Source organism: Megalobrama amblycephala, linkage group LG11, assembly GCF_018812025.1.
Source record: "Megalobrama amblycephala isolate DHTTF-2021 linkage group LG11, ASM1881202v1, whole genome shotgun sequence".
In the NCBI taxonomy this organism is placed as follows: Eukaryota; Metazoa; Chordata; class Actinopteri; order Cypriniformes; family Xenocyprididae; genus Megalobrama; species Megalobrama amblycephala.
The window spans coordinates 28,649,283-28,665,170 of record NC_063054.1 but is presented as its reverse complement, the minus strand read 5'-3'; the positions used below and the strand labels follow the sequence as shown (position 1 = coordinate 28,665,170).

The following is a 15,888-nucleotide window of genomic DNA, read 5'->3' as shown; positions in this document are numbered from 1 at the left end:
ATTTTCTCGAAGATGACAAATATTACCCAGAATGCAGTGTTTTCTACAGTATATTACTGTTTTAATGGAAAATGGTTTGTTACTGTCAGAATTTGGCTGTTTTTCTACAGCAAGGTCTAACAGTGTATGTCTTTTAGACTGCTTCATATAATTCACTCAGCAGAACAGACCTCTACCTCTGCAATATTTTCTTTAGATGCAATGAAAGCGTTTGACTTTTTGGAGTGGAACTAACTATTAGGTTTTGGTTCTGACTTTATAAATATGATTAAAGTCTTTGTATGCTAATCCCTAAGCCTTACTTTCTTACTTGTGAGGTATGTTATTTTTGTTGTTGTTATTCACAGAACTGCAATTTAGTATAACATTTTCTCTCTCTCCTCCACTTTCCAGTCTGTTTTTAAATGTTCTCTCCAATTAAGGCAAGAAACATTTTTATTAGTGTTAGATTTTGACCCAGCAATCTAAATTAGCATTTCACAAGAAGTATAAAATGAGTTGCTTAAGAAAGCTATTCAAGTAAATACTATATGAAGAGGCATTTAATTATAAGTAACATTTGGATATTTTGGAAACATTTGAAATTTTTCAGAAAAGAGCAGAAAACCATGTCATTAAACAAATAATTCTTCACACTTAAAAATGTCTAATATAAAATAAAAAAGTGAACTTCACAAAACAAAGGTATCTTACTCTTGATTTGTGAAAAATGACCCCCATTTTTCAAGTATAAATAAAAGTCTATACACACCAATCACTGCATGCACCATATATTACACAACAAAGTATAAGGTCATATTGTAACCTTATTTTTTGACTAATAATCTCAGAACATAGAAACATTTCTTCCACAAAACAGTAACAAAAATTGCAGTGGAGGAAACTTTAGGGTGTCTTTTAAGCGTTAATAATGTTATATGTGCCGTTGGAGCTGTCCGTAACTGTTGAGGAAATGTTGTCTTCAGACACGTTGTACACATCTGCAAATAGATGTTTGTTATTCACATCTATTGTCTTTACTTTAACCCATTTAGCAGTCACATTTATTCAAATGAGAAATATTACAACATTAGTCATTCATCTTCTTGAAACTATATTGATAACCATTAGGTTTTAAATATATGTCATCTACTTACACTTCCATCGCATCCTTTGAAAGAAAGTGAGTCCAGATGTGGATGATGATCCTGCACTGGTGCTCTGTGAGGAGATCAGTCAAATAATGTAAAAATATTTAAGCAATGTTAGAAGTTTAACATTAGTTACCCTATAGAGCTCATGTAAGTGTGTGCTGTTATAGAATGGCATTTACCTTGGTTTGGCTGGAACTGAGTTTCTGTAGTGACAGCTTTTCTTGTAGTGACTCACGAACCTGCAAAGATCTCTAGTTAGCTTCCAGAAATTTGGACATCTCTTAAACATCTGTTTATTATATCTCTGAAATACTTGATTCAGATTTCAGTTACACAATCCAGTGCTCACATAAAGGTATTTCCTAATATTCACTGTTGTTAATGGCAAATCTTGGTCTTTTCTCACTGCGCTTAACCCTGGGTTATCATTGTTCTAAACCCTGCTTTTAACAAGGTAAAGGAACGTTTCACATTAGGGCTTTTCACATGTGAAATAGTTAACCCTGGGACTTTCAAAACCCTGGGAGTCTATCCTGCTTCACATTTCACAGTGCTGATACTTTTACCTATAGGGTTAATAATTAATCTTGGGTATTCATAAGATGACGTTTCACACTGTATATTCCTAAACCCTGGTTTAATGTCCTTATTTGCAGTGTCAGTGTCACAGATTGGATGAACGCTGTATACGTATACAATTACATAAAGGCTCCCACATCCTCATATTATACAGTATATTGCTGAATGTACTATCAAGTTAATTCTGAATGGACTTTTTGGACTATAAAGGTAAAAATGAAACGGTCTCTTCTTCACTCCAATTGTCATGTTTGCTGTCACCATTTAGGGCTTTTCACACCATGCTTAAGCCCAGGTTATCGTCATTCTAAACCCCACTTTTAACCCTTGGGGAAAGGAACGTTTCATACCTGTAGTAGAAGTGGGGTTAGGTTTGTAACCTGCATTGCAGTGCTAAATTTGTATAATGTGAAAAGATGCAGTGTTAGACGTTAACGTTACGACTAGATGCTTAGCAACCGACAACCAATAATATGCCTTATATTCACGTGTTCTGGACAGTCACTGAAACACTGCACATTGTATACATTTCAGCGTTTGAAGGGGAAAATGTCAAATGGTGACAGAAAATGCAACAAATGTGGTGAAAAGGAGTTTCATTCTTAAATTTACAGTCCGGAAAATCCGTTCAGGATAAGCTTGATAGGAAAGTCACCAATATATAATATGAGGATACACATGTAAACATGAGAGCTTTTCACACTGTGCTTAACCCCAGGTTATCGTCATTCTTAACACCACTTTTAACCCCGGGTAAAGGGTTAGCATCTCTTTTTATCCAGGGTTATGAAACCCTGCTGTAGAGAAGGGTTACCACTGCTTTTGTGGTGTGTGAAATGATGCGGTGTTAGAATGTTACTACATGCTTAGTAACCAACAGCCAGTAGTGTGCCTCATATTGATGTGCTTTGGACTGTCACGGAAGCACCACACATTATATAAACAGTATGGTGTAACGTTATATGTATTCTTTCCAAACCATACAGTACGGACAACACAGTTCAGTTCATGCAGTAAGACAATGAATACAGTCACAGGCAATCCACATTCCAATCCAGAAGGGGGCGCATGAAAACAAACTCCACTAGGTAGTGCACATGCACCAAATTCATCTATCTGCACTCATGGACAATCATCACTGCCCTGCCATTTCTGCTCACCAGCCTATCATCATCTTGAGCTAGTCAAAGTGGCCGATCTCCCAGCTTGCCTGTTATTGTTCATCATTCCCTGCCCATTGTTTGGACTATGTTCACCTTTTCCCTTTGCCTTATTGTGTTGTGTCTCGTTTTTTCTTAATAAATTAGTGTTACTCATTCTGTGCTTGAGTCATCTCTCATAGATCCCTGGCTGGGTTCTTTATAGAACCCTAGGGTTCTGGACAAACTCAGTTATAAAATTTAATCAAAATGAAAAAAAGAATTAAAACAATTAATTAAAACTATTATATCCATCTAATGATCCTATGAAGGGAACCCCTAAAAAGTTCTATATATGAAATACCTGACAGAACACTTTAAGGTTCTATATAGAACCTTTTCTTCTAAGAGTGCAGGGTGATGCAGGGTGCAGTCTCTCAATGTTATTGCCAAATGTAATGTATGGTTTAATATAATGTATATAATGGCAGATTGTTTTAAATTAAATCCAAGATAACAAAGTTAAATGGCTTTACTTAAGCTCTTTACAAAATAACAGAAGTAAATTCATATCTTGCTGTCTAAAAGCGTTCCAAACACCAAAATAAAGAATCCCTATTTAAAGAAATGTTACATATACATTACGTTATCAGTTATATATTTCAATTTTAAATACAATGAAAAATCATTATTGGACTGCACAAATTGTAATACATAAAATGTAAACTTGCTATAAAATTGATATTATATAGACATAAAGTGATACCTGCAGTGAATTGAGGATCGTAGTCAAGATGGCCACACATTGGGCAATGACCACCAGGGCATGTTTCTCATCTGGTTGAGTTGTGGCACCAGCTCCTCTTGTCAACATCTTATACAGAACCACAATCAAAACCACAAGGTTTATGGCTACAATAGTGAGAGCTGGAATCACAAATGCCAACAGGGCCTTAGATTCATCCCAGTTCAGCCAGCAAGCTTGTTTGGAAACATAATTTTGAGGTGTAGCTGATGACGCAATTGTAACGACCGCTATGAGCAAAGGTGAACCATAGCCGACTATGAAAGCAATGGCCAGCATTCTGGCCCTTGACATTTGGGAAAAGACCATGACTGTACGGTAAAAGAGAAACAGCGCTGAAATTAACATCCAGAAAAAAAGAGCCAGGTAAAAAAAGTGCATGAAGAAAACCACTGGATTGGTGGCTCTTGATCTGTGATTGCAGCTCCAGTGATAAAACAGATGTTTGCGATCAGCAGGGACACGGCAATGTTGACCATGGAGACATGTCGCATATAGGATGTGTCATTTCTTTTCACCGACTTCCATACAATAGTCTCAATAATGAGGTACAAAATCAAGCTGGCCATTGAAATAGCTACACCAATGTAAGTTATATAGGCCAAGTAATCAATGGAAAATGGTGACATTAGGATTGAAAAAGAGGTTGTGTGGTTGCATTCACATGTAATTATGCCAGTGTTGTTCGCAGAGGGCTTTACTTCACATCCAGTGGAATCCCATCCGTCAAGACTGAAGTTCCAAAAGACACACTGAGGATTTCCCAAAGACTGATCAGTAATGTCAAACGCAAAAGAAATGTTGTGAAGTGTTGGTTTAACCTTAACAACTACCACATCTCCATTGATGTTTAAATCCGAATTCCTACTGTCATTATTAGTATCACGAGCTGGTAGGACATTGTCAAGAGTTGTGAAGATTATGATGGTTACAGTAGTCTCGTTAGGAACCTGTGGTATTACAATCTCCGTGGCTGAGTTTGGCAGTGTTGATGTTATACTGAATGAGTTTTTAATTGTAGTTCTGTTCAGCTGAATTGATGTTTCATTAATTGCAAACTCATCTTTGAGACAGTCGCTTATGTTTTCAATAGAGCTCAGAAGTCGAATGCTGGTGTTTTCTGTGGTGTTTCCTTTGTTCAATGTGTTCCTTGTATCTCTGACATTACCTGATACAATGATGTTCACTGTTTTTAGGTAATTCTAGAAATTGAATATAAAATTGTATTTAATATGATGAAGTTTAGCTCATAAAATGTGGAAATATTTGATATAAAAGATATTTGGATAATCTAATAAGACACAACATACGATATTATTATACCTTAAATTCATTATAGAGAAGAGAATGGCTATTGCACAACACAGTTATATGTGCACTGAATCAATATTAGTTCATGTTAACTACATTATCTCATTAAATTCAATTATAGGCTACAAGAATAAAATGTCTACACATTAAATTTGCTTAAATGTGAATATACATACCACCATCACTGTATTATTAATGATGGTATCTTGTGACAAATCAGCAATTTTAAAGAGTATATCCACAATAGTTCAGACAGTAGCAGGAGACTGTGTTATAGCAACATTATTCTGTGTTGTGGCACTACTGAGGTTAGCCATAAACCCTGGAATGCCATCCACAAGCAAATTCTACATTGCGAAGTACAAAAATATAAATATTAGAAACATTTAAAAATGGCAAGGTAATTATAGATGGAGGTACATGATCAATACATTACCTCGACTTTGTTTTTAAGGCTGTCAATAACTTCAAGTACACAGTTGTCCTGTACTGGTGTCCACCCACGTGATTCACATCTGTAAGTTATGGAGCCTTTAAAGCCACTTCTACAGATTCCTGTCTTTTCTTCATTTGTTTTTCCAAGACCAAGTTCTTCATTTTTACAGACATAATCTGAAGAAGTATTTGATTGAAAGTCTTGAAACAGGTCTACACTGTAAAAAAACAAACAAACAAACAAACAAAAAAACAGTAATTTTCACGGGCACCAAAATACAGTCAGAAAAAACAGATAAACTGTAAAAATACAGTCATTTCTTATCCTATAATTAGTTTTTACTGTAATTCTACACAAAATCCCCTTATAATCCTATAAAATCTTTTACTTTCAACATCATGTTAGAATACAGTCATTCACCTCTAAAATGCACTGTAAACAACAACAACAACAACAAAAAAACGGCAGCTGTTGTTGCCAGACAATTTACCATACAATTTACAGAAGCAACATTTTAAGCTTTACAGATTTAACTTAAATTTGCAGCAAAAAACACATACTTCATTTACTGATATGATATGTTAATTTACAAACCTAATAAAGAGTAACATCTGTTTTTTTTTTAATACACTGACAACCACCAAAAACAAATGGTGATGAGAAATTCACATGATGATTCAAAGCTTTTCCACAAGCTGAGAAAGTGTCTACTAATAGAAGGTGCATAGTGTCACTCAGACACTAAACACAATCATGGTAACACACATGAGATTAAAAAATAAACTAGTATTTATGGCGTTATAACTGTCAACTTATTTCATTTGAATCCAATGAAAATGATTATTTCTTAACATAAAACAGCAAACACTGAATGTGTAATAGTGAAATAATCAAAATATAATTTTATGTCTATTGCATAATAATCCGTTCCATTATACGACACATTATATTCATATCAGATATTATGTAAGCAACTGTTAAGTTCACCGGACACTTACATTGATGTATTTCGAAACAAGTTGAGAAATTCACGTACTGTAAATCCAACAGATCCGAGTCTCTGATCTGCGGCACAAACAAACATGCTCAACTAACGTGATCATTATAAAGGTGTTTAAACAACAAAACACATTCACTTACACAATTGGAAAATCAGATATTTCATGAATATTTTGAATAAAAAAGGAAAAATTAAAATAGCAATCCATCAGTCATACAGTACTGTTGTTGCTGCAGTGTCACGTTTAACTAAGGCCTTCATCTAAGCCCTGTCTGTGAAACTAGGCCTTAATGTTATACACAAAAAATCATATTATTCATCTTACCTTATTATCTAAGGTAATAATACACACAAATCTGAATAAAGAATGAACCTCTACATGTGTTATTGATGCTGACGGGGAGATTTGAGTTTGTTGCAGTGAATCCATCCAAACATGAACAATTGTAACTTCCTATTTCATTTGTGCAGGAGGCGTTTGGACCACATAGACTGACCAGACATTCATTCATATCTGGAAATGGAAAAACACCTTTAAAATCTCAATATTATGGTTATTACACAGCAAAATCCCCAGAGTTAAATCAACTCTGCTCAGAGTACATTTGGTCCCTCTCTAAATAGTGTTAAAGTAACACTGAAGCAGAGTTAAAGTTAAGGAGATAATTAAGAAATTAATAAGGCTGTGACTTGTCACTTCTTGTGTTCTTGTGTTTTTTATTTCTTCAGTGATTCTGCTTGTTAACAGCAGGTGTTCATCACTACTGTACAATCATTACTTAATTAATTGCTTAATTATCTAACTAAATTTAACTCTGCTTGAGTGTTATTTTAACACTTTTTAGAGAGGGACCATATCGTCGCTGTCCGATGAAAACCACGTATGTCCATTTTGCCGATTTTGAGATTTTTCGACGGATTGAATGTCCAGGTTCATTTCCGTATACAGTATGCTTCACATATCTAAATGGCCAATGAAAAGTTGTGAAATCATGTCATCTGATTTTCACGTATATCCATTTGGTGTCAAAGCTGTCAATCACGCCGCGTATCTCCCGCCCTGTGGAAGCATCTCGCCGGTCTCGTGAAGTTTCATCGAAGCTCAGCACTGGATAGCCGAATAACACTGTGAGGTAAAGTATCAGCAAACGTTTGTTTTTGACAACTGTTCTCAAGTAAACGTTTCCCCCCGACGCCAGACGTACGTCTAGGAGTGACAAAATTACGGTAGGACTGTGCAAACAAAGTATCTGTCTAGCATTACCATGTCAGTGTATTGATTCATTGTCCCTTCATAGTTTGCAAGAGACATTTAATAAATTTATAATTAATATTAAATAAACTAAGCGTATTTAATAAACTAAGACGTAGGCTATTTAATAAACTGAGCGTATTCATTTGTCAATATGAAACGCGACTTGGCCATTCTAATTAATGAATTACGTTACTGTAAAATATGCACGTATGTCCATTTAAACTCAATTTTGGTCAAATGTGGATTATATCATTACACTGGCAAGAATATGGTTACATGTAAAGATGCCGTACCAAGTATGACAACCCTACATTCAACTGCTTTTGAAATACAGTGTTTTTTTCACTTCCTGAAAAGTAACCGCTTTGGACATACGTGAGTTTCATCGGGCAGCGACGATATGTACTCTGAGCAGAGTTGATTTAACTCTGGGGATTTTGCTGTGTAGGACACTGTATTTGAGTAGAGGACAAACTGTGAATCAGACCTGCACTTCTTTTTTTTATATGATGCACTGGCTCATCTCTGTAGCTAAACTGGAATGATGTAAAAAGAAAAATGTTTTCACTGCAGACTTTCAACAAAGTTTCTTGTGTTTTCTCTCAATGAAAGAATGTCACTAATTCCAATTTATTTACAATTTATTTAACCAACCAACTGTGTTTAACGGTCAGTGTTGCATACTGTATATCTTATTGTAATAAAATTCTTTAAAAAAAATATCAGATTGGATATCATTTTTAAAAGACAGGAATGTTCATCATCTGGTTTCATATTTTATGATTTTTATTAGGGATGCATCGGGCCGATACTGCGCTTGTGTACTCGTAGTCTTTAAAATGCTCCGATACCAAAAACCGACACAGTATACAGTGTTTGTGTCCAGACAAAGAAACACGGAACAGAAGAAACAGAGATTGATTGAGCACGCAGCGTCATAGACACACGAGCGTGTCGAGCGCAAATCGTATTCTCACAGACCCCACCATGCTGTGCTGGCTGGGACATCGCTGAGAATTTTGTAGTTCGGTCAAATATCTCAATAGCAAATACAGTAGGCTAAAACTTGGATTAAAACTAAATTGTTGCCTGTATGTAGCCTATAATATGCAGTGTTGGGTAGAAACTGATTACATAGATTAATAAGTTTAAAATATTTAGTAGGCCTAGACTTGTAATTAGATTATTACATTTTAAAATGCTCAAAATCAGATTACAGTTACTTTTTTGGATTACATTATAACATATTTTTCACACAATGGCAGTAAATTATTCGAAATTTATTTCACTCATTTAAATTTTCCTTGTTAATCCTTGTGTCACTGTTTAGCTTTGACTACGTTTACTTGAATGACAATGTAGGTTAAATGTCATGTAAATAAATGTGTGATACTTCTAAATTTGAAGACAAAAGCACCTGTCATTTACCCCATATGAGATAAATAATTTCATCATTAATGTATATAGCCTAATACATTATACAAATGGGTCATCTAGATTGCGTTACTAGCTACAGTTTGCATCATGTATTTTGTAATCAGAATACAATTGCACTGGTGATTACTGTGCCTCTACACTGAAGCGGCTCTAAAAGCCTAGATCAGGTGGTTTCCAACCAAGTTCCTGGAGGTCCCCCAACACTATATGTATTTTTGTATTTTTATACAATTTTGTATCTCTCCTTTGTCTGACACACCCATTTCAGGTCTTGGAGTCTCTACCAATGAGCTGCTGATCTGAATCAGGTGTATTTGATTAAAGGAGACATGGAAAACATGCAGTGTTGGGTGGCCACCAGGAATGTGGTTAGGAACCCCTGGCCTAGATGAATTATAATAGCAATAGAATGAATAGTGAACAGAACAGAACAGTAACAGAAGCTCGTACATATTTTAACAGGCATAATTAAGAATGAAAATAGCTGAAGGAAACCTCTATTTGCTAAACAACTAACTAGATTCACATTCTTCTGGTTTCTCTACCCAATATATATATATATATATATATATATATATATATATATATATATATATATATATATATATATATATATAATAATTGTTACATTTAAGTTATATTTAAAAATTAAACATGCAATGAAAATACAGGTGTCGGTAGGCTACTCTGGAATTGGCAGAAACTGAAAGTATTGATGTCAGACTTGTTCTGGAAAAAAAGTGGTATTGGTGCATCCCTAATTTTTATTGCTGATAAAATTTATAAAACAACCTTTCCCTACCTGTAAATCCATACTCATTTCTGAAAAATCAAGAGTTTCCACAATGCACCAATGGTTCAGCAGGATAGCAATGCTGATTCCTAATAGGTATTTTAACATTTTCCCTGAAACAGAAATTATATATTTTCTTAAATTCGTAATTTGTTGCCAACTAAAAATGTAATAAAACATAATATCAATAATATTATAAAATTAATATCTTATTAAATCGACTATGCTTAAAATATACTGCAGGATTTCTAACAAAAGTATGCGTAGTTTATTTTACCTTCACTGGCCATGTTTACACTCAAGGTAAATCACAATCACTCCAGAACATTTGTTCAGATTGTGGATTTTCTTTTATTCATCCAGACTTTCTGAAAAAAAAAAAAAAAAAAAAGAAGTCATAGGCTATAGTCTATGACATCAGAGACTAATAATGTCATTTTACAAAAAACAAGTGATGTAATCATGAGTAACTGCTAGGGATGTAACGGTATTATCGATATCATGATATCGCAATAGCAAAATTGTTTCTATATCATCATGGTTACACGATCAAATACATCATAGCCTACTGTATTTGTTAATCTTTGTTAATGTTAGTTAATAAAAAATACAGCTGTTCATATTGTTCATGTTAGTTTACAGTGCATTAAATAATGTTAACAAATACAACTCTTGATTTTAATGATGTATTAGTAAATGTTGAAATTAACGTTAAAGATTAATGAATGGTGTAGAAATGCAGTTCATTATTAGTTAATGTAGTTAACTGTTAATGAACCTATTTGTAAAGTGTTAGTGAATTTGTTGAGATTAGCTGTCTGTTAAACTCATTTTACAAGAATAATAAACACAAAAAGGAATTGGAAGTTCCTGTTTCAAACTGACAAAGTCTTCATTTATCTTTTTAAATTTTATTTCTTTTTAAATATCGCAATAAATATCGTATCGTGGACTTCATCAAGATATTGTCGTATTGTGAGATTTTGATATCGTTACATCCCTAGTAACTGCTGTAAAAAAAAAAAATCTAAAAAATCAAAAAGTGAATGCATTGATTACCTTGAGTAAAAGCATCATCAAGATAAAGGTCATTGTATATAGCAGTGGTCATTTAAACTTTTAAATGTATACAAAACAAATCTTTCTTTTTATGAATATATCACAACTGCAGACTTTTATTGTATTTTTTAAAGAAGAAACAGCATTCTTACCTAACAACAACGCTGATGTGATTCCCTAAACTAAAGTAATCTGTCTGAAGATCTGAGTTTTTGTTTCCTTTGTGAAATGACCCACCTACACAACATTCCCCATTACCGTTTTTATCCAATGGTTTCCATGCACTTCTCAACAATGAGTGCCTCTTTTCAAAGATCATCAAAATAATCAGAGATTAACTCTTTACACTGTATTCCAAATTATTATGTAAGTGACATATCAGTAGGATGTCAGTAAAATAAACATTCTGATTTTCATTTTTTAAAAGAAAATGTTTGTTTTTTCTCTTATCTTTTTAGATAATGGTATCAAAGTTTTGTGAGTGATTTAGAGCACAGAAGAATTTAGACAGATAAAGGCTTATTAAGTAAAGTTTCTGTCAACCAAATTAATTGTATTAACAGGGCAGGATATTTAAAAAAGCCACTGTTGAGCAGCAAACAGGTATTTGAAGTGGCTGGTGTCTCTGGAGTCTCAAGAACTTCTCCTGGCAGCTGCACAAAGTTGCATTACAGCCACCCTAACCAACTCTTACAAAGAGAATCCTACTGATATGTCAATAATTTGGAACACAGTGTGATAGACAAAGTCTTCCTGAATATTGATTTTTAATACCAAACATGGCAGAGTTTGGCATTAAATGTAATAGTGTAATAATACACTTGCAAGTATTCTTTAATTACCTGTTATTAAATACCTAAGAAAAATGTAAATTAGGGGAAAAAAGAAAACAGACAATGATTTAGTTCCTGACTGACTGCATTCCTGTTGTATTGTTGCATTGCACAACCAGTCACTTTTATAAAATAAACTCAAAAGAACTCTCATACAGGAAATCTATGAACAAAAGCAGAGATTAGAACCACTTATTTACAATGAGAACGTCTCGGTTGTACACTGAAAAAAAAAAAAAAACGTCTACAAGTGTATAAGACTTATCAGAAATCAGGTAAAACCCATAGACTCATGTTCAATGGTTCCGCTGGTGGGTCGAAGGTCTTACGGGTGTAGAACGACATGAGGGTGAGTAACAAAAAACTTTTTTTTTTTTTTTCATTTTGGGTAAACTAACCTTTTAATGAAGATAGTGCCAAAGTAATGCTGCAGTTAAGCAAACAAAATATAACAAAAGTGGTTTCTGACCTGAAAATTTACATTTATGTATAATCAAATTTTGTTAGCTAAATAAAAAGATTAAGTATATTTTGTTTTTCAGTAAATGCTCTTTTTTCCAATTAACAATTCCAAACAAAACATTTTCCCAATGTTCTCAATAACAAATAGGGAAAAGTCTTTCCACAGTAATTTAGAGTAATGGCAAAGCCAAAATAAATGCACACTAGTCTATGGGTGCTGTTTATAAAACGACCAATTTGTGTCACTGTCTTTTTTTAATTTCTTTGAGAAGGTATTAACAGGATATACACGATGTACAATTCGAAAAGAAACTTCTCTTATCTTGTTGACTCGATTTCCTGGGGTGGAATTGACATTTTTTGGAGAGCCCCAGCCAGCCATACTTAATATTTCCTTGCAGGGATGCATAAATTCCGCTAGATGGAGCCGTTCTCTCTGGCATCTGCGGCTCATGCGCATAAACATTTAGGGTTGCTCGAGTCGATCTAGCAGGAGATCATATAATAAAGTCTAATAAAGAGGTTGACTGGCACAAAGTATTTTATGTATTTTTAATGTAGAAAGTTACCAGACTTAAATGTATTTTAAACTCTAAGCCTTTAAAATACAAAGTACAAATTAACATTTTGTATTTAAAATAGGCCTACATTTATTTGAAATACAGCAGATGATATGTGATACAGAATTCTGTATTCTACTGGCTGTTTTGAAATACAGGCATACATGTAACGATTTAATAATTATCATGAAACCTGAGAAATCAACTGATTAAAGTTTTTTATATATATATATATATATATATATATATATATATATATATATATATATATATATATATATATATATAAAATTTGTGGTTGATAATGTGATGTTCTTATGAATAGCCTAGTTATTTTTAATTTTTTTTTTTTTTTGCACATTTTGTTGAAAACATTCTCCCCCAGACTAAGTCATTTTTATCAGTGTTGAGGAAGCAACTTTGAAACTGCAGATTGACAAGCTACAAGCTACTTGTAAGTTTAGTTAAGTTGCATTCAAGCTACCCTTCTGAAAAAGTAGTTAGCTGGACTAAAAGGGTCACCGTGATTTTGCCAAGTAAGACATGATCCTGGATCAACATCTTTGTTGATTCTGGAACAACATTCCAATCAACCAATCAGATTTGAGGGGCAAGTTTACAGTTTATGTCACGTTTAGGCTTGCAACCAGGGTTAGGTGCTTCTACATCAATGTTATTCATCTATCTTTCCCCTTTTGATTTTAGGGATAAGTTATGGGTAGGTTTAGGGGTAGGAATAGGGTTAGGACTACATTTTCAGACTGGAATGTTGTTCCAGGATCAACAAAATATGTTGATCCATGTCTTACTTGGCAAAATCACGGTGACCATCCACTTATGTACTTCCTTTACATAATCAGATGATCTCTTGTCGATGGACGGACTGTAAAGCCGCAATGCAAAATGCGTGATAGATGGCGGTAATGAACAAATTTAGTTGAGGGGGGAAAATGGCGATGTGAGGTTCACTGTGTTGGTGAATCAGTCCTTGATCATTTGTTTTTTAACTTGCAATTTTGAGTGCATATTGTACAATATTATATTTTTCCCCTCGGAAGCACTCTCGGACCAGTTAGGGTTTTTTTTTTTTGTTTGTTTGCTTGTTTGCTCTTATTTTCCTACTTTTGTAAAGTTTTTTCACGTGAACTTTGTTTTATTTAGCTAGGTGTTAGTAAGCGAAACCCACTTTATGTCCTAAGCTTAAACTTCATTCATAGTGCTGTGATTAAATCCTCGGGGATTGTGAACTATAAAAAAAGATAAGAAGCGCAAATCTAAACTGATGGATTCATCTTTAAATCTTGGAGCATATGTCACGGTGCTTTGACACAGATTCATCTGCTATCGTTCCGCTACCCGAAACTCCAATAAAGGAACCAGTGCATAAAAAAGGCAGAATTGATGATGATGATGGTGATGATGATGTTGATGAAAACCTGCAGTCTTGTCTAGCCACAAAAGAACATCTCTCAAGTCCGTCATCAACAAAAGAGCTGACATTCTTGACAAAAGCATCGAGAATGTAAAGATGTCAGTAGAATTTCTGACAGAGGAAATAAAAGATATCAAGGGAAAAGTGGAGCCTGTTGAACAAAGGGTAACAAGTGCAAAACATAACTATCAGTGATTTGGAGAATAAAGTTCAGGATCTCTGCCGATACAAGAGGAGATCTGCGGCTCCACGGTCTGCCCGAGCAACCAGGAAAACATCAGACAGAAAGTTTCAGAAGTATGCGAGGTCAGTTTTAAGTCAAGTTCAAAAGATTACCTGGTATTCATTAGATGAACAAAATTATTTAAGTTGATTGTAACGAGTGGATTAGTTGAGTTAAAGTTGAATGCGATAAGTTGTGCGATAACTTTTTTTTCTTTTCTTTTTTTACAATGATCTGGTGTTTCATTGTTCTAATGTTTCCTATTTTCTTCTTAAACGTATTGATGTTGAATATAAAGCTCTTTTTTATATATGCAAAAATTCCTAATACTGGTTACTTTTGCATACAAATGTTTAAATCATAGTGGCATACTGGCAAGTTACTTTCTTAACAGAGCTCTTAATTTTCAACTGGTATACTTACTTTCAAACCAATTTAAGACTAAAATGATAGACGATTTTTGTTCCTGATGGCCTTTTGTGTTGATGTTGCTTGCTTTAAATGGTTTCTCTTTGACATCTGGTTGAATCGTTATCTGATTACAGCACAAGATTTCCCCTACTCCATTATGCTGAAGTTAATTCCCATTCTTATTGAAAGCAGTTAAAATCTGATTTTAGGCTAATGTTAATTATTATATTCTATGAATTCAATATTAACAATTGTCAGCCACTTATGCCTTTCTTATATAAAGTAATCCCCATTGTTTGTTTGTTGTTGTTGTTGTTGTTTTGTATATCTAAATGTTTGTTTGTCTTGCATAATAATAAAAAAAAAATAGTTTGTGATCTAGTAAGAAGACGCTGCTTCACAGCATTAGAGGTTCGTGACTCATCAGAACGCAAAACAAAATGTAGCGATACACCGCTACTTGCCGGAAAAAGTAGTTTACTACTGGAAAAGCTACACTGTTTTAAAAGTAGCTGAGCTACTGACAAGCTACTGAAAAAAAATGAAGTTAAGCTAGTAGTGATGCTATCTGTAGATAGCTATTCCCAACGCGGATTTTTATCCATTCATCTCATGACTTGATTTTTAGGTAAGCCTATCAGATTATGATGATGACCGTAAGACATGCTACCCTCGTAACAACAGTGTCTTTCCTCATTCTTAGTTTTCTTGTTGTGAAAATTCTTTTAGAATACATTCCACCTGCTTTTCTCAGTAAGTCGGCTTTTCAAATAAGTTATTTCTTTTGAAAAATCCTAATTAAGCAACTTAAGCTACACATTATCACTCATAATGTAACTGTTATAATATTGTGTATAACAAGTAGTACAATTTTTGTTAACCTAAATATATACATAAATCAGGAAAAATGTAATGGGGTAGCCAGCTCACCACTGCAAAAATGGGCTCTCAATAAAACTTGGCAGTAGAAATGGGGAAAAAATGAAATCGTTACTACCTGACTACAGAAAAAAGAGAAAA

At 34.0% G+C, this 15,888-nt stretch overlaps 1 pseudogene; it reads right to left on the bottom strand.

Annotated features, from left to right (window-relative positions):
- Window positions 1–320: 320 nt before the first annotated feature.
- Window positions 321–11,155, bottom strand: LOC125278258 (annotated as a pseudogene).
- Window positions 11,156–15,888: the final 4,733 nt, after the last annotated feature.